Raw genomic sequence first — 16877 nt, 5'->3', positions numbered from 1 at the left:
GTAATGTATTTCATGGGGAGGGGAAAGCTATCATTTGTGGTAGGCTTTAAGACAAAAATTGTATTCCATTTATTTTATATTTATTTATTACACTTATGAAATTGCCTGACATACTCAACTAGTCAGATACTTCAAAAATGTGTCCTTGCATAAAAACTATTAAGAATTTTTTAGGGGAACAGACTACTGTTCAACATATTTAAGACAAACATATGTTTACAGCACAGAAGATTAACTTCTCATGGTAAAACAATGTTTGAGGTCTCCAGTAACTATTTAAAAGTCAACTACTAAATCCTCCTAAAACTGATTTTGAAACAATGCAGTTAGAGAATAAAATGGACATTCTACAAATTGCTAAGAAACAGAACACAAACTACCAATTGTGAGCACCAAGCTACAGTGCGTACAGCGAGAGAAGAGCTTTGACAGTTGACGCGGCCTTGGTGCATGTGCTTCGCACATCCGTGACGGCCAATCAAATCGTGAGCTTTTGTTTACATTACCATAGCAATGCCCCAGTGTTAGCGTAGTGCTGGGCAACCGCTGCTTGCTCACTGCCTGTCCGTGTCGAATACTAGCAACTGCGCTGTCAGCTGTCAGAGCTCTTCTTCTCGCGGTGGCTACCAAGACTGGACTTGCATTTGGGAGGAGGCCATTCAAATCAGTATCCAGTCATCCAGATTTAGGTTTTCCATGATTTCCCCAAATTGCTTAAGACAAATGTCAAGATGGTTCATTTGCAATGGGTATCATTGTTTTCCATCCCCATCCTTCAGTAATCCAATCTTGTGCTCTGTCTCTAATGACCTCATTGTCAATGGGACATTAAACTCTGATCATCCTTCCTTCCTTCCAACAGTGAGAAAAACACAAAATTTTGATTTTTTTTCAAATGTTTGCTTACAAATCACTGAAGCAACATTTAAAAAAAAATTTGAGAATAATGTGTTACAAAATTCAAAGCAATGAAATGACAATTCGTATATGGCCAAGAATTTCAAATGAAACTGAAACAGTGACCACAATGCACCATGAAAACTAATAATCAGTTGAGATCCTTATCCAATAGGAATTTTCACAACAGCCATAGCAGCAAGTTGCAGTTGATTTATTCAAGTTATATGAAAACTGGTATTTGCTTGTAACCTTCTATCCCATTATCCAGAAATTGTACTGTTGCATTCTGTGGATGAGTCAGAGGTTGGCAAACATTTAATGCTCATATTTTGAAGTCACAGTACATGAGAAAGTTGTGAGTAACTTCAGGACTCATTTCAACCATTACTCACATCAGCATTTACAGCCTGCAAGATATTGTTCTTTGAAGCACATAAAAAATAGCCCAAAGTTATCGCAGAGCAATAGGTTGATGAAAATTGTTAATATTGTCTCATGAAGAGTGATGATGGCTATAGTGATTACAAAGATACAGTGCAATGTCACTCTTCAATTAGTTCCAACCAGCAATAGATGGTAGGTGAATGCAGACTGTGGTATCTATGATACCTGAACATAAAGATTGTCTGAAAATGGGAAGAAGGAAACTGAATAAATGAAAAAATTACGATGGCAGTCATCACTAGGCACGAGGTATTCCCGAATTAAAGAAGGAAGGTAAAGCAGGTATTGGCAAGTAAAGGAAAATTGCAGTTTAGCTCATTCTTACATCATCAAAATGGCTAACAAACAATATGAAGGAATTGTTTCCATTTGGTGAAGACAACTGAAAAGGATGGAGACTACAACTTTGACTTTCCAGATGAACTCATTGGAGGAGTTGACATTACTGAACAGAGGCTAGACTGTAGTCCATGTCAGCACTGGAACCAAATGTTGAACAGGTTCATGTAAATGACAGACCACATTTAGGGATCAATGACAACATATGAACTCAACATGGGAGGTTCAGCAAGCAAATAAAATGTGTAACACATTTCTAAATATGAATATTTCTAAATATGAATATTGTAATTTGAAAGGGGAGATGTGTCATACAAATGTGTAGTTCTAGCAACACTGATGATGGCCTTATTGAAGTAGATCAGGGACACATTTTTATTTTTTTCCTGAACATGTATAACAACAACAACAACAATAATAGTAATAAGAATAGTAATAATGAACAAATATACCCAAAGTTTTTATTTGTTATTGAAACTATGGCAGTGGCCATTTTAAGATTGTGAACCTCTGGCCCAGAGTGAGCAAAATGACCTTAATTTGCTGGCTGCTCTCAGCACATGGTGTCCTTGTGTTGCAGGTTGAAGTGTAACTGTCAAGTTAAGAGAGTTATCTAATGAATTAACTGATACTGGGAGTGGGGAGATACACTTTTCAGTTGTACTATGCAGTACCTATGATGAGTACTCAATATATCATATTTTTATTGGTTAATGGCAATTTGTTCCTTCCTTATGTGTTTTAAATGCTATTTAAGATCATTTAAAGTAATTTAATGACTTGTAGACAGCAGTGTCATCATCTAATTTCATATATCAAATTACAAAAGTGTAGAAACCAAAAAATTTAAGTAAATATGTTGCAGTTCAGACTATTTTTTCATTTTAATGTCAATACAATTATTTAAAGCAATAGTTTGGCTAAAATTTCCATCACAGTATTTTCACAAAAATAATATAAAACATGATGGCTGCTTATTCAATATATAAACAAATCAAGTATTTATGACTTTAGAAACCTTTCTGCTCATAAATTAATAGAGCCTTAGTCTTAGAATATCTATAAATTAAGGCAATTAAGAACTATAAAAACTTTGTCTGTGAAATTAATATTTATTTGCCTATATTGTGATACAGAAAAATATGGTTTAAATTGAAAATTTAGGTTGCTTTTCTCCCATCTTGAATGTGTCCAGTCTTATGAAATTAATATTCATAATTAATTGTTCAGATATATAAATTTATACATTTTTGGATAGAAAAAATAATTCAAAATTACCATCGCAGAGTTTTTGCTTGTATACAGAATATGTAAACATACAAAAATTACATGAATAGTTAATTTTCCATTGTAAGTTTATTAATATACTGATGGTAATAGCATGTACAGGGTGTCCGAAAAGACTTTCCCTGATTACATAAATTGATAACTCAGGATAGAAGTAAGATACAAATATGAAACTTGTGTTGAATTATTTACAACTATCAAAGTTTTTTTTTCTGTTTTAGGTTCACAGTACATAAGTAGTGGATGAGATGCAGTGCCCAAGAAGCCATGTTAACCAATCAGGAGAAGGCACAGTGTGTCCTGTGGTACCATGAGACACAATCACCAACCACAGTGGAGAGACACTTCCAGACAACATTTGGAAGGAATCCACCTGATGTCAGGAGCATTAAAGCCTGGTATGAGAAGTTCAAGAACACAGGATCGGTTACTGACCTTCCGAGGTCTGGTTGACCAAGAACCTCAGCAGACAGGGTGGAAGCTGTAAGGAAACCTTTTCTGCGAAGTCCGAAGAAGTCGGTGTGCAGGGCCTCCCATGAATTACAGATGCCAAAAAGCTCTCTCCATGACATTCTACACAAACGTTTATTGTTTCATGCATACAAAGTGCAAATCGCTCAGGCCTTGTTGCCCAATGACAGTACACGTCGATATGACTTTATGGTCCAAATGCTATCACATATTGAGGATGATGATGGTTATCTCAGTTGAATTGCCTTTTCCGATGAAGCGACCTTTTTTGTCAGTGGAGTAATGAATCGTCATAATGTGCACATTTGAGGATCACAACCTCCTGGCGAGGTCATGGAGTGCACCAGAGGCAGTCCAAAGGTGAATGTTTGGTGCGTGCTATTGCACGATCGAATTATCGGGCTATTCTTCTTTGCTGAGGCTACCATCACATCTGCAGCGTATCTGGACATGTTGCAACTGCATGCTGTTCCTTAGCTGCTTCAGTATCACCCTGATGTCTTGTTTCAGCATGACGGTGCACTGCCTCATGGGGGTTTGGACGTCCGTGCCTATCTCGATATGACCTTTCCTGGGCGATGGATTGGTCGTGATGGGCCAATGGTTTGGCCTCCACACTCTCCTGACCTAACCCCATTAGAATACTTTTTATGGGGTTATGTCAAGGATGAGGTCTACCGAACACGTGTACCAGATCTTGAAACCCTGCGGCAACAGATAACCACAGTCGTTGAATCGACCCCTCCAGTGATGTTGGCTAATGTGTGGACGGAAATTGTATATGGCCTAGATGTGCTATGTGCTACCAAGGGTGCTCATGTGGAAGTTTACTGATGTGCGAGAAAAACTTTGATAGTTTGTAAACAATTAGACATCAGTTTCATATTTGCATCTTACTTCTAGCCTGAGTTATCAATTTATGTAATCAGGGAAAAACTTTTCGGACACCCTGTATAACAACTGTTACTGTTATACAATCATTTAAGCATCAATGGCAAGTCTGTTACGAAAGAAGTTTGTCTATGATGTTTTTGATGCACAATCCATGTTATCCTACATTGAAAAAACATGATGTGGCATGAAAGTCACAGTTTCATTCCATAGTTGGTATAGTTTCCTGAATCCTTCATCAAAATATGACAGTGAGACAGTTGTGTGAGGTAAGTATTTAAAAACTTTAAATGTTTCTCCAATTGTTATATGATGTGCTATTTTACATCATCTCATGATGTGTGTGTGTTTTTTTAATTTATAACAATGTTCAACTACATATTTAACTATAAATGGGAGGGTGTGTCAAAAGTATTTTTCTATCAGGTCAGCTCTGTGTACATCCAGCAGAGTTCAATTTAGCTCAGTTATTTCAACGTTACATATACCATAATTACAACCTATCATTATGATCTGTGATGCAGTTGTTCTTTTACTTGTACCTTTGTTCCACATCTGCATAGGGTTGGCTGGTCATTAATGGATTTTCCATTATGGGGTGACCAGATGCCCTTCCTGTTGCCACCCCTATGCCCCCCCCCCCCCCCCCCCCCCAGTATGGAGTTGTTCATATGATATTCATTGGACTTTTGCCTGTAAACACATGCCACATCAGTGCTCTTGGATGTGGTGATGTGGCTCTGCTGTTGTTCCTGCATAGTGATTTGTGAAGATGGAAAAAATCAAAGATTTGAGCAGTGATAAAGTACTGCGTAAAGAAAGGTATGGGAGCAAAGGACATTCATGCCAATTTTCAGAATACACTGGGGGGCTCTGCTCCTTCATATTCAACTGTTTCCAAGTGGAAAAATGAATTTAAATTTGGCCAGGAGAGCTTAGATGACGATCCGCGCAGTGGTCGGTCAAGATGTGTCACTACTCCAGAAATCATTGCAAAAGTGCACAAAATGGTCATGGAGGATCACCAACAGAAAGTGCATGAAATTGCTCATGCTTGCCAGATGTCATCTGAAAGGGTATATTGCATTTTAACTGAAGAATTTGAAATAAAAAAATTATCTGCAAGATGGGTGCCATGACTCTCGACGTTGGACAGAAATGCATGAGAATGGACATCTCAGAAGAATGTTTTGCCCATTTTAGGAGAAAAAAACAAGATTTTTTGCTCCAGTTTATGACCAAAGATGAAACTTGGGTGCACTACTATACCCGAGAGACAAAACAACAGTCAAAGCAGTGGAAACATACTGCTTCTCAGCCACCTAAGAAAGCAAAGACAATTCCTTTGGCGGGAAAGGTCATGGCATCAGTGTCCTGGGGGATGTGGAGGGGATTCTGTGTGTAGATTATCTCTGCACTGGGCAAACAATTACTGGAGAAGACTATGCTAACCTCCTTGACAAATTGCAACAAAATATACATGAAAACACGCCAGGTTTAACAAGGAAGAAAGTCATCTTCCATCAAGACAATGAGTGCCCACACACATGTCATCGCGACAGCAAAATTACAAGAACTAAGGAAATTTTTTTTTTGGTGGATGAAGATTCACTTCAGACAAAGAACCGATAGCTGGAGTTGACAACTATTTTGCAGGCATGGAGGAAACTCATTTTCAAGATAGGATCAAGGCACTGGAATGTCACTGGACCAAGTGCATTAATCTACAAGGAGACTACATTGAAAAATAAGAAACGTTTCAGTGATGGAAGTACTTTTTTTCTATTCAGTTCTGTGATATTTTCAAACCACCCTCATAAATATCTGCATGTAGTGTTATTCTTGCGAAAGTGTGCAAAAATTTTCTAAATGTTTGCAGATTGATTAATGTGGCTGGAATTGGGTACCAATCCAGTATTTACCTAGTCAGGTGTGGTAAATCACCTAAAGCCACATCCAGCTTGGTCAGACTCTTGGTTGATTTAATCTGTGTGTACTCCCCATCCTGGAAGTGGCACTTTAACTAATGTAGCTGTCTTGGTGGGTTAATGTGTAACACACCAGTTTCACAATTATGTACAACTTCTCAGTGAAAGCTATGACAGTGTGCTGACCATCAATGTGACTATCTCTAGCTACTTTTTTTCCCTTCCCTTCATTTATAATTATCTATGTTAAATCTAACTGTGTGCTTCTGGGTGTTCTGACAAGTCATCATTTCCATGTTACGCACAATATTTTGATGACTGCCTCAGCCATTTGTTAATCAATTGCACCAAGAAAACACGAGAGATTACATTAAATTCCTTTCTCTCTAGATTCATTTAGTTAGATAGGATTAAAATTAGTTTACAGCAAGACTTCTCTAGGAGAGTGCTGTGAGCTGCACAATCAAATGCATTTGACAAGTCACAGAAAATATCTGTAGGTAATACAGGGTGTCCCACTCAAACCTCCCTGATTTCAAAGACCCAGGGGAAAAAAAAAAACACATTAGAAATGACAATGAAAAATGCACCACATTGTAGAGCATCACAAAGAATTTATTTCTTTATCATTAATATACCTCTACATGTGAAACACTTAGCAGGAAGAATATCAAGTCTATATTCAATTTCTTGCCAAGTTCTTTGTAACATTTCCTCTATTATTGTTGCAATTGCATTAGTGATACAGTGTCGCAATGTAGGAATGTTGTCCACCTTGGTAGCATACACACAGTCCTTCACAAATCCCAACATGAAGAAATCAAGTGGCATAATCTCAGGTGAATGTGGTGGCCAGGCAATGGGTCCTCTGCATCCGATCCGACGATTTGGAAATTTCCTATCCAGTAACTTGCGAACAGCCGTTGACCAATGCAGCGGAGCTCCATCTTGTTGAAAAATGATGTTGGGTTGCAAGTCTTGTATCTGAGGGTACACAGACTGCTCCAACATGTCCACATACACTGACTCATTCATTGTTTGTTCCACAAAGAAGAACGGTCCAATAACCCTGTCGTGCATTAGCCCGCACCAGACTTTGAGTTTAGGGCTATAACGAACATGTTCAATAATAATGTGCAGATTTTGCAAACCCCAAATATGAACATTAAGCCTATTAATCCTTCCTGATAGATAAAAGGTTGCCTCATCTGAGAATAAATATCTTTCCAGGAAGCTGGCATCCACATCAATACGCTGCAGCATATCCACAGCAAACTGTTGTCAGCATGGTTTGTTGTTCGGCGTCAGATGTTGCAGAATTTGCACTTTCTAAGCACACACATACAAAGATACTGGTGAAATGTTGCAATGTTGATCAAGGTACATCAAGTTGCCTAGATGCTTGACGAATTGACTTACATGGGCTTCTAAGAAACGTTTGTCTGATGGACTCCACTTTCTCTTTTGAAACTCCATAATGTGCACTGCCAGAATGTTTCAGAACACTTCCTGTTGCCAGGAACTTCCTATACCATTCCTTAATTGCTTTCACATCAGGTGGATCACATTCATACACACAACAATAATTTCTTTGCACAGTAATCAGCGATTTTGTTTCTGCAAACCACACTACTGCGTGCGTGCTGCTGTGGAGTCACCATTTTCACTTCATGCGAGCATGCTGCACTCTGGCAATGATACTTGGCACTTCTGATGCAGGAATATAAATTCTTTGAGATGCTCTACAATGTGGTGCATTTTTCACTGTCGTATCTACTGTGGTTTTTCTCTCCTAGAAATCAGGGAGGCTTGAGTGGGACACCCTGTATTTTGTCATTTAAATTTTATGTAATCTGGTTTGTGACTGACATATGGTGTGTTCTTTGGAGACACCCTTTCAAAATCCAAAAATGTCTTATTTTGAGGTAGTGTGTTTCAATCCTTGCATAAATAATCTTTTCTGATACTTTTAAGAAAGAGGTAAGTGTGAGACAGATCAGTACTTATTAATATATTACACAGAATACTGCCTCACCTGCATGCATGATGTGTTTTGAATATCGAAGCATCCATTATTGTAAACAGGTCATCAATAATTTGTAACATGCAAGTAAATCAAACAGGGTCAGCTTTACAGTGAGTAGAATCTATTTTTTCCTTATATTGTTGATATTCCAACCTAGAAATTCCATTGTTTAAACTTAGAAAGTGTTATGGCATAAAGTCAAGTGCCAGCACGCTGGCCAGGAATGACAGGGAAGAGAAGGCTGTGAGAAGAAGTCAGCCAATAGCACACTGGCCGGACCTCCCTCCAGGACAACAATGTGAACAGTGGCCCCGATATGAAGAGGACATGAGTGCTGCAACCAACTGGTGATAGCCCAATTCTATAGTAGTGTCAGCATGACCCAGTTCTATAGTAGTGTCAATATGACCCAGTTCAATAGCAGCATCAACTCTAGCAACTTCACTTTTACTCTCTATGTAGCACCGACTTGGCATTGTCTATATTGAAGAAGATCAATTATTTTGTATGTCGCCCTTTGCTTGTGACACACCTGTGTAATTGGAAAAGTTAAGTATTGTATCTTCTTATTGTAATAAAACTCATTAATACAATTTGTTTGCATGTTTGTCTAGTGAACCGAGCCTTCAGGATTCCTAGACATCACATATTTGGTGACGAGGAGGTGAACAAACACCAATGCGACAACCCTGTGCCTGGCTACCAAATTTTTTTTTTTTTCTGTTGTGCGTTTTTGTGTTTTGTTGGCACCTCAATTATACCTTGTCTTTTCGTTGTAGGAGTGTGTTTATGTGTTTTACCTGTTTTTTTGCGATTCAGAAATTTTCTTTGCTTGTGCGCTTATTTTTCTTGCTTGCACTGTCTGTTCACTGCATTTGCCTATTCCAAAGTGAGTAACCCAACTATCCCACCCCTGCTCAGGCACCATAGCTGCAAGTGATAGATGCAACACAGTTAACACAGATGTTTCAGTTTCATGCTAAACATAGTACAGCAGCTACTCACCAATCAAACACCAATGCTGCACCAAAGGCATCAACTGTAGCCCTGAGTGCCATACCACCTTTTCACCAGTTTAATGAAGAAGAAGAGGAATGGCTCGAGTGGTTGGAACAGTATAAAGCCCACATCATTGCTCTCAACGTATCAGGTACTATGAAACTACATTACTTTTTGTCAACAGTAGGAAGTGCAGTCTTTCACCTCATTCAGAAATTGTTTCCTAATGGCACTCTGAGTGAACGCTCCTATATCAGATTCTCTAACTAACTATTATGACCAGCAAGTGAATGTGGTGGTAGCTAGGTACCATTTATTTCATTGCAAGGAATGGTCAGAACAAACTTAACATGAGTGGGTAATAGATCTGCAGAGTATGATGAGGAAATGCAAATTTAAATGTGCTTGTGGTGCTTTATGTTCAGATGTTATGTTGCATGATGTGATTATGTACAATGTAACTGATGTCAAACTTAGACAACAGATTTTGAAACAGTCAGATCCATCCTTTCAGCACATAGTGCAAATTCTAGATCGGTATGATTCAAATGCCATAGTGGCCAATAAATTTGAGCAACCACTAATCTGCTGGGTTGAGTCATCCCTTGCTAACGACTGGCCCAGTAGGAAGCAACAGCATGCATGCACCAAGTCACATAAACAGGTCTCTAAACAGGCGAACAGAATTAAGTCATGCCCTCAGTACTATTTACAGCACAAACACCAAGACTGCCCATCCAGACAAGCACAGTGTTATGCTTGTGGCAAGAAAATTCACATACAATCCATATGTTTGCAACGGAACAAACATAGGAATTCTGCCCCCTCTCAAAAATCTAGTCACAAGGCTCATGTAATCAATGCAGTATATTCAAAGCCTGCTATGGGCATTAGCAACCCTAGTAAACAAACAGTTTCTTCAGTGCAATGCCAGTCCAACAAACTTTTTGTTCATTTGAATCTTAGTGGAAAATGTGTGAAATTTCAGTTGGACATGGGTGCCTCTGTTACATTGCTGAATTGTAATACATATGAACTATTAGGCTCCCCACACCTGTCTAAAACTAGCATGCACCTGATGGTTTATAATGGACAAGACATTCCATTCTCGGAAAATGTACTTTGCCTGCCATGTATTGCTCACATACATGAACTGTGACTTTCACTGTGCTACAATCACTGTGCTACATTTCCAGGGGCAGATGTGGACACTGACCACAATCTATTGGTTATGAACTGTAGATTAAAACTAAAGAAACTGCAAAAAGGTGGGAATTTAAGGAGATGGGACCTGGATAAAGTGAAAGAACCAGAGGTTGTACAGAGTTTCAGGGAGAGCATAAGGGAACAATTGACAGGAACAGGGGAAAGAAATACAGTAGAAGAAGAATGGGTAGCTTTGAGGGATGAAGTAGTGAAGGCAGCAGAGGACCAAGTAGGTAAAAAGACGAGAACTAGTAGAAATCCTTGGGTAACAGAAGAAATATTGAATTTAATTGATGAAAGGAGAAAATATAAAAATGCAGTAAATGAAGCAGGCAAAAAGGAATACAAAAGTCTCAAAAATAAGATCGACGGGAAGTGCAAAATGGCTAAGCAGGCATGGCTAGAGGACAAATGTAAAGATGTAGAGGCTTATCTCACTAGGAGTAAGATAGATACTGCCTACAGGAAAATTAAAGAGACCTTTGGAGAAAAGAGAACCTCTTGTATGAATATCACGAGCTCAGATGGAAACCCAGTTCTAAACAAAGAAGGGAAAGCAGGAAGGTGGAAGGAGTATATAGAGGGTCTATACAAGGGCGATGTACTTGAGGACAGTATTATGGAAATGGAGGAAAATGTAGATGAAGATGAAATGGGAGATATGATATTGCGTGAAGAGTTTGACAGAGCACTGAAAGACCTGAGTCGAAACAAGGCCCCGGGAGTAGACAACATTCCATTAGAACTACTGACAGCCTTGGGAGAGCCAGTCATGACAAAACTCTACCATCTGGTGAGCAAGATGTATGAGACAGGCGAAATTCCCTCAGACTTCAAGAAGAATGTTAATTCCAATCCCAAAGAAAGCAGGTGTTGACAGATGTGAAAATTACTGAACTATCAGTTTAATAAGTCACAGCTGCAAAATACTAACACGAATTCTTTACAGACGAATGGAAAAACTGATAGAAGCTGACCTCGGGGAAGATCAGTTTGGATTCCGTAGAAATGTTGGAACACATGAGGCAATACTGACCCTACAACTTATCTTAGAAGAAAGATTAAGGAAACGCAAACCTATGTTTCTAGCATTTGTAGACTTAGAGAAAGCTTTTGACAATGTTGATTGGAATACTCTCTTTCAAATTCTGAAGGTGGCAGGGGTAAAATACAGGGAGCGAAAGGCTATTTACAATTTGTACAGAAAGCAGATGGCAGTTATAAGAGTCGAGGGGTGTGAAAGGGAAGCAGTGTTTGGGAAGGGAGCGAGACAGGGTTGTAGCTTGTCCCCGATGTTATTTAATCTGCATATTGATCAAGCAGTAAAGGAAAGAAAAGAAAAATTCAGAGTAGGTATTAAAGTCCATGGAGAAGAAATAAAAATGTTGAGGTTTGCCGATGACATTGTAATTCTGTCAGAGACAGCAAAGGATTTGGAAGAGCAGTTGAATGGAATGGACAGTGTCTTGAAAGGAGGATATAAAATGAACATCGACAAAAGCAAAACAAGGATAATGGAATGTAGTCGAATTAAGTCGGGTGATGCTGCGGGAATTAGATTAGGAAATGAGACACTTAAAGTAGTAAAGGAGTTTTGCTATTTGGGCCGCAAAATAACTGATGATGGTCTAACAAGCGAACCTCCCCATCGCACCCCCCTCATATTTAGTTATAAGTTGTCACAGTGGATAGGCCTTGAAAAACTGAACACAGATCAATCAAGAAAACAGGAAGAAGTTGTGTGGAACTACGAAAAAATAAGCAAAATATACAAACTAAGTAGTCCATACGCAAGATATGCAACATCAAGGAGGATATGAGCTCAGGAGCGCCGTGGTCCCGTGGTTAGCGTGAGCAGCTGCGAAATGAGAGGTCATTGGTTCAAGTCTTCCCTCAAGTGAAAAGTTTACTTTCTTTATTTTCACAAAGTTATGATCTGTCCGTTCGTTCATTGATGTCTCTGTCCACTGTAATAAGTTTAGTGTCTATATTTTGCGACCGCACCACAAAACCGTGCGATTAGTAGACGAAAGGACGTGCCTCTGGGAACCGAAAACATTTGATCACAAGGTCATAGGTCAAACGATACCTCCAAAGGTAAACACATCTGATATATTCTATAAGACACTGGTGACAGCATGTGCGTCACATGACAGGAACATGTTGTCGACCCACCTAACTTGTACACTTGGTGAATGGGTAAAAAGCTTCTTCTAACTTGCCCAATTTAGGTTTTCTTGTTGATGTGATAATCACTCCCAAAAAGTGATGAAAACATAAGAGTTTGTCATATAAACTGCAACAAATGAATGCAACAGTTTCACAGTCGCACAGTTTACACTGTGCTCTGTCAAAACATATGTTTTTAGCGTTTTCAAATTTTTCCGTGTGTAGACTGTCAAATCCTGCATAAGTCCAAGCAAATCTGAACATGTCCTGGAATTTTGGAGAGCGAAGTTGATTATGTGTGAGTGCCTGAACTTTGATAATTTCTGAAAATAAAAACTTAAACTCATCACTCGAGGGAAGACTTGAACCAAGGACCTCTCGTTCTGCAGCTGCTCACGCTAACCACGGGACCACGGCGCTCCTGCACTTGCATGTCCTTGATGTTGCCTATGCTCATGGACTACCCAGTTTGTATATTTTGCTTATTTTTTTTCATAGTTCCACACAACTTCTTCCTGTTTTCTTGATTGATCTGTGTTCAGTTTTTCAAGGTCTATCCATTGTGCCAACTTATAACTAAATCTGAGGGGGGTGCGATGGGGAGGTTCCCTTGTAAGTAGAGAGGATATAAAATGTAGACTGGCAATGGCAAGGAAAGCATTTCTGAAGAAGAGAAGTTTGTTAACATCGAGTATAGATTTAAGTGTCAGGAAGTCGTTTCTGAAAGTATTTGTATGGAGTGTAGCCATGTATGGAAGTGAAACATGGATGATAAATAGTTTGGACAAGAAGAGAATAGAAGCTTTTGAAATGTGGTGCTACAGAAGAATGCTGAAGATTAGATTGGTAGATCACATAACTAATGAGGAGGTACTGAATAGAATTGGGGAGAATAGGAGTTTGTGGCACAACTTGACAAGAAGAAGGGATCGGTTGGTAGGACATGTTCTGAGGCATCAAGGGATCACAAATTTAGCATTGGAGGGCAGTGTGGAGGGAGACCAAGAGATGAATACACTAAGCAGATTCAGAAGGATGTAAGTTGCAGTAAGTACTGGGAGATGAAGAAGCTTGCACAGGATAGAGTAGCATGGAGAGTTGCATCAAACCAGTCTCAGGACTGAAGACAACAACAACAACAACAACAACAATCACATGATTATGAGAACATATTTAGCCTTGCTCGAACAGTCCACAGGTGTACTGCTGGTCCATAGTGTCTAATGCGCACAATATTTCGGCAATCAGACATGTTGCCACCGTCAGGTGCGCTGACAAACTGACCTCTGAGGGCTGGTGGCCTAAATCCCCTTTCCCCGCGAGGCATTCTCTCCGCGGTCCGCGGCCGCGTGTCGGCAGTCACTGAGAGGCTGGTGTCAGCATCTGTGGTGGCCCGCCCTCAGGAGCTCAGTTTGTCAGCACACATGTCTGATCGCTGAAATATTGTGCCCGTTGGACACTATGGACTGACAGTAGACCCGTGGACTGTTCGAGAAAGAAATATGCTGGGAGAAGCTGAAGAATCACATATTTAGCCTTGATTCGTTTGATTTGTTTGGCTTTAAAATTCAGGACATTGTGTTGCCAGTGACTGAGTTCAGTGTCAAAGACTGTGTAGCTAGCTTTCTGAAAGAATTCCCGGAACTCTTTTCTAAAGGTTGAGGCAAGGCTAACAATTTTGTTGTACAAATTACTATGAAAGACAATGCTCAGCCAAAATTTTGCCTGGTCAGACCTGTTCCCATTGCATTACGGGACAAAGTAGCTGCTGAACTTAAAGAATTGCAAGACAGCGCAGCTATTGCACCCATACAAGCAAGACAATGGGCAAGTCCACTGGTTTTGCTCCCCAAACCTTCAGGTTGAATTCACCTCTGTGTTGACTTTAAGTCTACAGTCAATCCACAAACTGATTGATGCTAATCCATTGCCACATCCAGAGGACCTCATGGACAGATTAAGCCCTGGTTCCTACTTTTCAAAAATTGATTTGTGCTATGCATACCTTCAAATACCACTAGATGAGGAATCTCAAACAATACGTGATGTGAACACTCATTTGCGCTTGTTTAAATATTTGCGTTTGCCTTTTGGAACTGCTTCACACCCAGAATTTTTCAATGAAATTTGGAACAGCTGACAGCTCAAGTGTCAACCTGTTCAAACTGTTTGGACAATATTGTCATAACAGGTCATACACCTAAAGAACACATTGCAAATTTGCGTGCTTTGTTTCATGCATTATCAGATGCAGGACTAAAGTGTAGACTGGACAAGTGTGATTTGTTTTAAACCTGAGTTGCAGTATATTGGTCATGTCATAAGCAGTCAAGGCATACATCCTCTTCAGTCACATTTGTTAGCTGCATGTGACCTGCCAGTTCCACAAAATGTCACAGAATTGCAGTCAGTCTTTGGGAAAATGAAATATTATATTCAGTTCATACCAAATGCTGCACAATTCGCAGCTCGCTTGCATCACAAAAACATCCCCTTGTTTGGACAGATGAGTGCCAAGAAGCTTTTCAAAAACTTAAAAATGCATTGCTCAGTGATTGATGCTTGGTTCACTTTGATCCTGACAAATCAGTTGTGTTGCAAGTTGATGCTTCTTACAGAATCAGTGCAGTGCTTTCACACAGATTTAGTGATAAAGACAGGACTATTGCATTTGCATCAAAAATGTTGTCCAAAGCTCAGTGTAACTACTTACAAATAGAGAAAAAGGCATTAGCTATTGTGTATGGTGTCATCAAATTCCACCACTATTTGTATGGCAGAAAATTCTACTTAGTAAACGGATCACAAGCCTTTGCAGTTCTTGTTTCATCTGATGAAGCTGGTTCCTGTATGAACTGCCCCAAAATTTGCAAAGATGGTCTTTGTTGTTGTCTCAATATCAGTACTATATTGTGTATCGTCCAACAGCTCAGCATGTTAATGTGGATACGCTTTCATGCCTTCTGATTGGCCCTGGCACAGGCTTCTGCTGCATCTTGTTGTCACATCGATGCTAAGGATTCTGAATTGATTCAATCTTTTCCCCTGAACTATAGGAAATTTGCACAGGCCACGGAAGCTGATTCAGATTTGAACATTCTGCTAAAATACATTCGCACATCTTGGCCTTGTTCATTGCATTAGCATAAAGAACTCTGTCATATGTTGATACTCTGCACATCTGTTATACAGCAAGGTGTGATTCTTGTCCAAAATGACAGTGGATAGTCATGTGTGTTGATCCCCAAAGCTACGCAAAAAGAAGTGTTGCAGTTACTTCACCAAAGACACTGGGGCATTGTTCGTATGAAACAGTTAGTGCATTGACACTGTACTTGGTAGTGTATGGACACCCAAATAGAACAGATGATGTCACAGTTTCACACATGTATGATAAATCAGTCCACTCCACCACAAAAATTCTCTGCTCGGCCTAAGTCGCAATCACCACGGCAACGTATTCACATAGACTTAGCGGGACCTTTGGGAACGTTAATTGGTTGATTGTGGTAGACTCTTATAGCACATTTCCTTTTGCTGTGCCAATGAACTCAACAATGTCATGCAGCACTGTTCAGGCATTGTCCCCTACTTTTTGCCTCAAGAGTTTGCCTGAAGTCAGTGTCAGACAGTGGCCCTCACTTCACGTCAAATTAATTGGAAACATTCTGTGAATGCAATGGCATACAGCATCTAACTAGTGCACAATTCCATCCACTGTCAAATGGCAAAGTGGAACCTTTTGTCAGAACCTTCTAGCAGCAGATGGCCAAACTTTGCACCACACCCACCATGGATAAAGCACTGCAACTGTTTCTCATCTCCTATCGTTCGCATCCACGAGATGGACCATCACTGGCAAAATTGCTTCACGGCTGCCACCATCGGACACTGATCCAACCTTCTCAGCATCCGGCATCAAAGGAAGGCTGCAAGTATCGCTTCATGTCACATGTTATTGTGTTTTTCAGTGTTTTTAGCGGCAGCAGACAGTGGGCGTGAGGTGACGTCCTTCATCAACTTGGTGCATGCATGTATCTCATTTCAGGCCCAGACAGATTGCAGCATCAACATCACAATCAAATTCGACACCGTCATGTGCTTGGTGATCCTTTTGTATCTCTTCCCCCAGATTCATGGATCCTGAGGACACAATGGTCACAGCAGCTGCCAGAGGGTGTCATCACAACACAGTGGGATGACGCCATGGAGATGGA

The 16877-nt window shown here is 39.8% G+C and overlaps 1 protein-coding gene across 4 annotated transcripts in view; it reads right to left on the bottom strand.

Moving 5' to 3' along the window:
* Positions 1 to 16877, bottom strand: part of LOC126195693 (diacylglycerol lipase-beta-like) — a 903756-nt gene that overhangs the window by 87479 nt on the left and 799400 nt on the right. The window lies entirely within an intron of this gene.

The sequence above is a fragment of the Schistocerca nitens genome, chromosome 1 (assembly GCF_023898315.1).
Source record: "Schistocerca nitens isolate TAMUIC-IGC-003100 chromosome 1, iqSchNite1.1, whole genome shotgun sequence".
Classification (NCBI taxonomy): Eukaryota; Metazoa; Arthropoda; class Insecta; order Orthoptera; family Acrididae; genus Schistocerca; species Schistocerca nitens.
Note: the sequence above shows the minus strand (reverse complement) of the source record. Positions and strands in the feature narration are given on the sequence as shown.